The 7,400-nt window shown below is 41.9% G+C and overlaps 1 pseudogene; it reads left to right on the forward strand.

Annotated features, from left to right (window-relative positions):
- LOC123240764 overlaps positions 1-7,400 on the forward strand; it is a 216,041-nt pseudogene that overhangs the window by 67,796 nt on the left and 140,845 nt on the right.

Here is a 7,400-nt window from a genome sequence, read left to right on the forward strand (position 1 = left end):
CAGTTCAGCCGGTTAATGATCATTTATTAAACACCAAGTGCCAGGCACTCTGTTAAGCCCAAGAGATACAAAGAAGGCAGGGAAGGTTCTGGAATTCTGCAGAAGTGACTGAGCTGCTTGAGTCAGTTAAGCCTGGAGGCTGAGTCTTGTCTCCCTGGGGTGGACCTAGTGAGATTGGCTTTTCTCCTGTGGCTTTCTTTCTGCTGTATCTTCTCATCATTCCTGGTTCTCCTCTTTCCTGCTGGCTGAGTGATACGTCTACAGAGCTTCTTGAACCATCTGAGACATCTGTCCGTGAGAACCTCTCCTGGTGCCTTGTCCTGTTTAGCTTCTAAACTCAATTCCTCTGTTACCATCCAAGGGGGGGATTTTGGGTTAGAGGAGTTTATTTATATTAGGGACTAAGTCTTCAGGTAGATGGATAAGGACCAGAGTAGCTCAATCTCTCTAAAGGCTTCCTGTGAGGGAACAACTGTAGATATGTGGGGGAGGATTAGGTAGTGAATATTAGATTATCTGATGGGTTAGAAATTTGCATTCCCAATCGCAACATTTAAAATTCAATTTGCAGGATGGAAAAAAATTTCAAATTTATATTCTTTCTATAATGGTGAAATAGGGAATAACTAATTTGGAAAGGAAAAATTATTCTAGTTAAGGAAGAGGTTCTTCAGAACATGAGATGAGACAAGACCTTGTATATGGAGATAAATGTTGCCCCTAGCTAAGTTCTGCTGGTTGACCTGTTTACAAAAAAAATCAGGTGCCCCAAGAGTACCTCTCCACCTCATGTCCTCTCCAAAAGACACCAAATACTCCTGCACACTAGCATCTCACCCTGGGCCTTAACTCTCAAATAAATATTCTTCATCCTCACTGGAATTTCCAGTCCTGTCCCACTCCTCATCTTTCCTTGAGCCATTATCTCTATTCCCAAAATGGACACTCAAATCTAGACTGGATATTTGTACAACTATGGGAGATGAGAAGATGGTAATCCAGGGCCAAATTTGCCAAAGTACTTGAAAAAAAAATCTTGTAATGGTTGTTAAAAATAGGTAGTTGGCGAGTTTTGCCAAGCAAGGGCTGAAACGTTGAGTTTCTAGTCTTAAATGGCATAGATGCCTGACCTGGAAAGATGTTGAATGACCCAAGGCTTAACTTTCTTGATCATTGAGCATGGTTCCTGGGATATACCTGGGAAGCAAGTGTGTCATCCAAATTATCCTTGGATGAATTTGTGTGATGTTCCACAAGGGCTCATGGGAGTGATGAAATGAAAAAAGGATTCTGCCCCATCTGAAGTTACTGGACAATACTTGGTCTTTCTTGTTCAGTATAAGATGGTTGAAAATTCTGGTAACAGGAGTGGCTAATTTGCTCCAGTAAAGTGTTGGAGGCAAATATTTTCTAAGGACAAGATGGACTGAAAAAATTACTAGTGAAAATTGTCATTCTTCAGGCATTTCATGCACATCTGACTCTTCATTTACTCCATTTGGGGTTCTTTTGGAAAAGATACTGGAATGGATTGCCATTTCCTTTTCCATATGAGGAAACTGAATAAATAGGATTAAGTGACTAGCCCACACAGGTAGTAAATGTTGATGCTGGACTTGACCTCAGGTTTTCAGGACTCCAGGCCCAGCACTTTTATCTGCTGTACCAAGACTCTGCTCAAATAGCTTTTGAATGGTGAGCTATATGAGGAGTTTTAATGCTGCTTCTAAAATTACCAGAAGAGCAATATGTTGGAGATGAATCAGAAGTGTACTTTCTGAAGTGCAGAGCTGGAAAAGCCATGAGTTTTCCAGGAATTTCTGAGGCCTGAAGCCCTGAGACAAAAAAAAATATCACTACATTGCATGGCATGGAGGTGATCTTTACTCATCTCCATGAATGTCCTCACGTGCCATAAACCAGAACTGAGAGCAGTGAGAGGCTATGGTTAAGTATATATCCCCAGGTCAGTGATGGTGAACTGTTTAGAGACCAAGTATCCAACCTGCAACCCTTACACTGCTCCCTTACCCCAGATAGGGGAGGGAGGAAGTGCTCCCATTGGGCTGCTTCTTCATGATCCTTTCAAGAAATGAACCTTCAATTTTATCCTTATAAACATCTCCTTTGGGTACTTCTAGCCATGTGTCATTCCAACAGTAGCCATGATCATATTTTCAGGAAGGCTAAGAGAATTAGCTATCACATAAATGGTGAAACAGGCTTTTCAGTTGGACAATGTCCCCCAAACCTCCTCTATTTATATCCCTAACTCAGAAAAAAAACCACAACTTTCCATGATGTATCTTGTAGGAATCACAAGAGAAAAGGAAAATCATGCACAATCCTACACCAAATCTGAAGTGGCTGAGCACCATGCCCATTCCATGCAGCAGTGGAAGATCCAGGGAAGAACCCAATGCATCAACTTGGGGACTTGTTAGATGTCCTCTAACTTCTTCATGATGTCTCCTTGAATTTCAAAGCCATGCAGTCATTTGGTGCTGACTTTGATATATGAAATTGATCTATAACTAGTTCCTGCCAAATTGCCTTCCGTTTTCCCCAAGTTTTTGCCAAATAGTATTTTCTTATGATGGTAGCTGGGGGTCTTAAGTCCAGGCATCAAGTCCAAATTGGCCTCGGCGCAACCCTTACCTCTACAAAATCCTGTACCCCCAACCCCCTGCAAATGCAGCGAGCTCCGATTCTATCCAACAATGAAAAGAAAAGATTGAAGGAAAGAACTGGGGCAGAGGGCCAACATCACTGCCTGTGCACAGCCTGAAGACAAAAGGAAACCAAGATGGCTTTAGAACTATTTTCTCATGGAGTATTCAAGCTGGAAACAAAAGTCAATGAAGAGTTCCCAGAATGGAGATGGTCTTTGTAAGCAGGTTGGCCTTAGGTTCAGATTGTGATTACTGGAAATCAGGAGAATCCAAAAATGAAATGATAAGGAATATAAAAAATTATTAAAAATTTGAAATGTCTAAATTTCAGGAAGAAAAATTCAATGAAAGCCAAGACTACAATTAACTAGAGAGCCTCCTAAAACAGTAAGGATTTATACTTTCAAGGAGAACATAAATCTTGCTTAACAAATGAAGACAAAAGAAAATTCATGAATGTGTAATAAAGTACATAAAACTCTTGATTCTGAAGAGAGCATGAAACAAACACAAGTAACTCCTGATTCATCTTAAAGTGAAAGGAAGACCTATCAAGGAAGAAATAATGAATGAATACAGGTCCAAACTTGGGAGTTCTTAATGGAAAATTTTAAAATGCAATTTGCAGGGGAAAAAAGTACCTATTGGAACTTTTCTTTACTAAGATGAAAGAAAAACAGATTTGGAAAACAAAAATACTACAGTAGAAAGAAATCCATTAGAGGATGATATGAGACATTTTCTGTGGAGCTAGATTCTTCCTCCAAATATTTGCTGATGGTTGACTTATTTGGAAGTAGTAGCTCTGGTATGGATCTAGAAACAGTTATCCATAGTTACCTGATCTATTTTTTCTCCCTTTGTTCACGAGAGGGAAAGAAAGAGGCCACTCCATGCTCAGGGTATCCTGGGTCCTCCTGCTATGAAAACTATGCTTTCTTAAGTTATATATTTAAGGTTGAAATAGAAATGATAGGATTCCACTGTGCTTTAACTTAGAATATGTCATTAAATGACAATAAACATATAAATGATGACAGTGTAAAAGGGTAAAAATTATGGTTGGACTGAATATTCAAAAGGGTGGTTGTCAGGAATTGATTGCCCAATTCCAAATGATTTTTTAGCAATTTATTTATAAAATAGAGGGAAAGTGTGAAAGTAGAGAAATGAGAAGAGGGCAGAGTAAGAGATCTAGCTTAACGAGCGAGACTATGTGCTCAAGCCCTGGCTTTGCTCTGGCAGAGCTCCAGAGGCCCAGCTGGAGAGCCTAAAGGTCAATGAACAAGGGTTTTAGCCACGAGGCCTCCTCCCAGTCAAGGAGCCTCTGGAGGCTAGTACCTCTAGGGAAGCTAAGGAAGGGAGTCAGCCTTTTTTCACTCGCCTATGTGATAGTTCTCAGGAAAAATATAAAGCAGTCCAAGTTCCTCAGCCAGAGCCCCTCCAGGAACAGTTCAAGGAAGAAGAGAGAGCATCCCTGGAAGTTCTTGCAATTTATAGACTATTCCTTTTGTGACTTCCTGTGCCTTCCTTCCATTTTACGTGTACAACGTACAAGCTTTGCTTTTCTGACTTGTCATCCACTCTTGCACACGTGGGTCACAGACCTCCCCTACTTGAGGATTAAGTGGGGTGTTTACACTTTTGGTGATTAAATCTAAAAATGGGCTGGGTCAGATTAATCCCATCTTCACAATAGCTTGCACTTTTCTTCTAGTCTGACTCATTGTGACTTATGTCAAATATGGAAATAAACATGGTTCCTAACTGGATGAGAAGTCCTGGCTAATGGCAGGAGCCGCATGCCAATACTCATTCTTAGGATCCCTAATTATGGATTTAGACCATCAATCTATTTTGGATCACATTTAGAATACCCCCTCACTCACATTTGGTATCCATAAACAACCAGGGAAATATCTCCACCACATAAGACTTTGATTTGGAATGCCTCTTCTCATATCTGGCTTCAGTTATCTATTCTCACTCAAGTTCATCTTTTGATGCTCAGACTCCATCTTGAGCATGTATTCCCACCACTGAATATGTTTCCCACTTGTGAATGGCTCAACATCTTTTCTTGGTGCTACATCACGAATTGTTTTTGGTTTTGTCTGATTGTCTGCCACATAATAAAGCTCCTGACAACACTAGTTTCCTGAGTAACACTAATCTATAAATCTTTGGACTCTGCTCTAACCCTAGCCATGAGGTCAAATAAGAGCACCTTCCCAGTACATATCTTCCTGGGTCTCACTTCTACAATACATATTCATCAGCATTATTGGGACTGACAATCTTGTCCCACCCCTCATCCTTTCCTTGGAGTATTGTCTGTAACAAATGAAATTGGTCTGGAGGCTCAGCATCAGAGTTATAAGCATTTAGATTCATTCCCTTCCTGGCGTTTGCAGCGATTGGTTCTGGAGATTCCCTTCCTGAGTTGAAGGAGACTTTTCCTGGATCCTGTGTGGGCTTGTTGGTTACAGATTCTGGGAAGATGGCAGCATAGAAGCAGCGAGGCTCTAGACCTCCGTAAAACCCTTCACCACCAATCAAGGAAAAGGGCTCCAAGGGAACAGATAACCAAATCTGACAACAGAACAGGGCTGGGGGATCCCCCAGCTGAACCCAACTTAAAGGGTACACAGAAAAAAAGAGAAAAAAAGCCTGAATTCTTGGAACTGTTCAGTGGGAGGGGAAAAAAAGGAGGAAGATTCCAGGTCCCCTCCTCCACCTAATGTGCTGAGTCGCCAGCAAATTTTGGAATCTCTGGGTGGGCTGGGATGCTAGTCTGAGGGAATTCTTCGCTGGCACAGCTATGCCAAACTCAAGTCTCTGATCATGGACAGCAGGGAGGCTGCTGAGGGAGAAACCCAGAGAGGGTGAACAAACACCCCACCTTTCTCTAGAGGTTTTGACCTCAGGGCACTTTGAGCTCCAAAGATCAACCACACCAGGGCTTAATTCTATCAATACAGCAGACAAGAAGTCTTCAGAGGGCAGGGAAGCTCCAACACCCCCACCCCCACCCCCACCCAGACAACAAGGAAAGTAGTGGAATTCACTTCTTTAGCTTTTACCACCAGCTGGGGAAAATCTGGCCTCAGATCCCACTAACCTAATTAGTCAACAGAGCAGAGAAGCCCTCCCAGGACTGAAAGCCCAAACACAGAAAAAAAAATGACCAGAGGACCAAGATTACAGCAAATTACAGGGGAGAAAGAAGGAAAAATATGAGTAAACAACAGAAAGAGAAAAAAGAAACCACAATCGACAGCTTCTATCCAGAAACTGAACAAAAAGCAAATGGATCAGAGGAAAACCAAAGAACACCAAGCAAAAACATAGATATTCCAGTGAAATAGACACAGGCTTTGAAAGAATTCAAAATTTAATTAACTCAACTCAAAATTCAATTAACTCAACTCAAAATTCAAATAACTAAAGAACTCAAAAAACAATCAACAGAGGCTGAAGACAATTGGGAAAAGTAGATACAGTAACTAAAACAAGAAAATAATGTCTTAAGAGCCTGATTTATAAGCATTTATTAGTGGAATGAGTGATACAGAGAAAGTTAGATTTCTGCCTAATAGATTTGATACTTCATTTTGCTTAATGGCTGCAGTTGTTACTGTTTGTTAAAGATTGAGGGCCAAGATATGTTGGCACTTGGACAACTCAGAGCCCAAATTGCAGCTGGATAGGTACCAGTACAAAAATGGGGAGAGTGACTCCGCTTCTGGCACAGGTTTAAAAAACTTGTCCTTGGCCAGTGGCTTTCAAATGTCCTACTCTTTGCCCTTCCATGGTGACCTTCTGCTGGTGCTGGGGACACCCACGCTGAAGTCAGGGGACACCAGGAGATGCCAGGCTGTTAGATATGCTGCTACTCTGTGACACTTATGTCTTGTTGGATGGAGTGTGTGAAGACATACTTCACATGTGACTCCAAAAGCTTAATGGGATAGCTGAATAAGGATATGGAAAAAGTCTTTACTCCACAGCTAAACTTGCCTAATTTCCTATGAAACAAGATCATGAGTGCATTCTCAAGGGTACAATAGAATTCCTTGGATAATTCTTAGGGAGCAAGATGTTGAGTTGAATGTCAGGATGAATTTGCATGAGATTCCATAAAGGTTCATGGAAGTGTGGAAGTGAGCATGAATTCTGCAAATTGCTAACAACAACTGGTCTTGCTTAGTCTCCAATGGCTAAGAATTCTGGTAAGTGTGTTGCAGGAGTAGCCAGCATACTCCAACAATGTGCTGAAGACAAATAGGTTCCAGGGACAAGATGGGCTGGAGAAAGTGGCACAGAAGAGCACACCTCAAATCGTCCATGACTAACAAAGCTGGATGTAGACTTTTAGCGCCATTTATCACCATAAGATGAGCACAGTAGAGTTGGACCCAAAGTGTCTGAAGGCTCTCATCACGTCGATGGTGTGTGGCAGGGGTTTCCAGACAGGTACGTCTTCTAACTGCCTAGTTTGTGTGATGGTGAACTTATGGCCCGGGTGCCAAAGATGGCAAACAGAGCACTCTCTGTGGGCACATGGCCACAGTTCATTACCAGAAAGGCAGAGCAGTTCCCTTCTCCCTCTCCACTGTGCCTGATGACATTTTTTTCACATCATCTGCCCCTCTGCCCAGCGACCCAATGGGAGCGCTTTCTCCCTCCCCTGTGTGGGGTAAAGAGGGTGGGGCAGGGCATGGTACT

The sequence above is a fragment of the Gracilinanus agilis genome, chromosome 3, assembly GCF_016433145.1.
Source record: "Gracilinanus agilis isolate LMUSP501 chromosome 3, AgileGrace, whole genome shotgun sequence".
NCBI lineage: Eukaryota > Metazoa > Chordata > Mammalia > Didelphimorphia > Didelphidae > Gracilinanus > Gracilinanus agilis.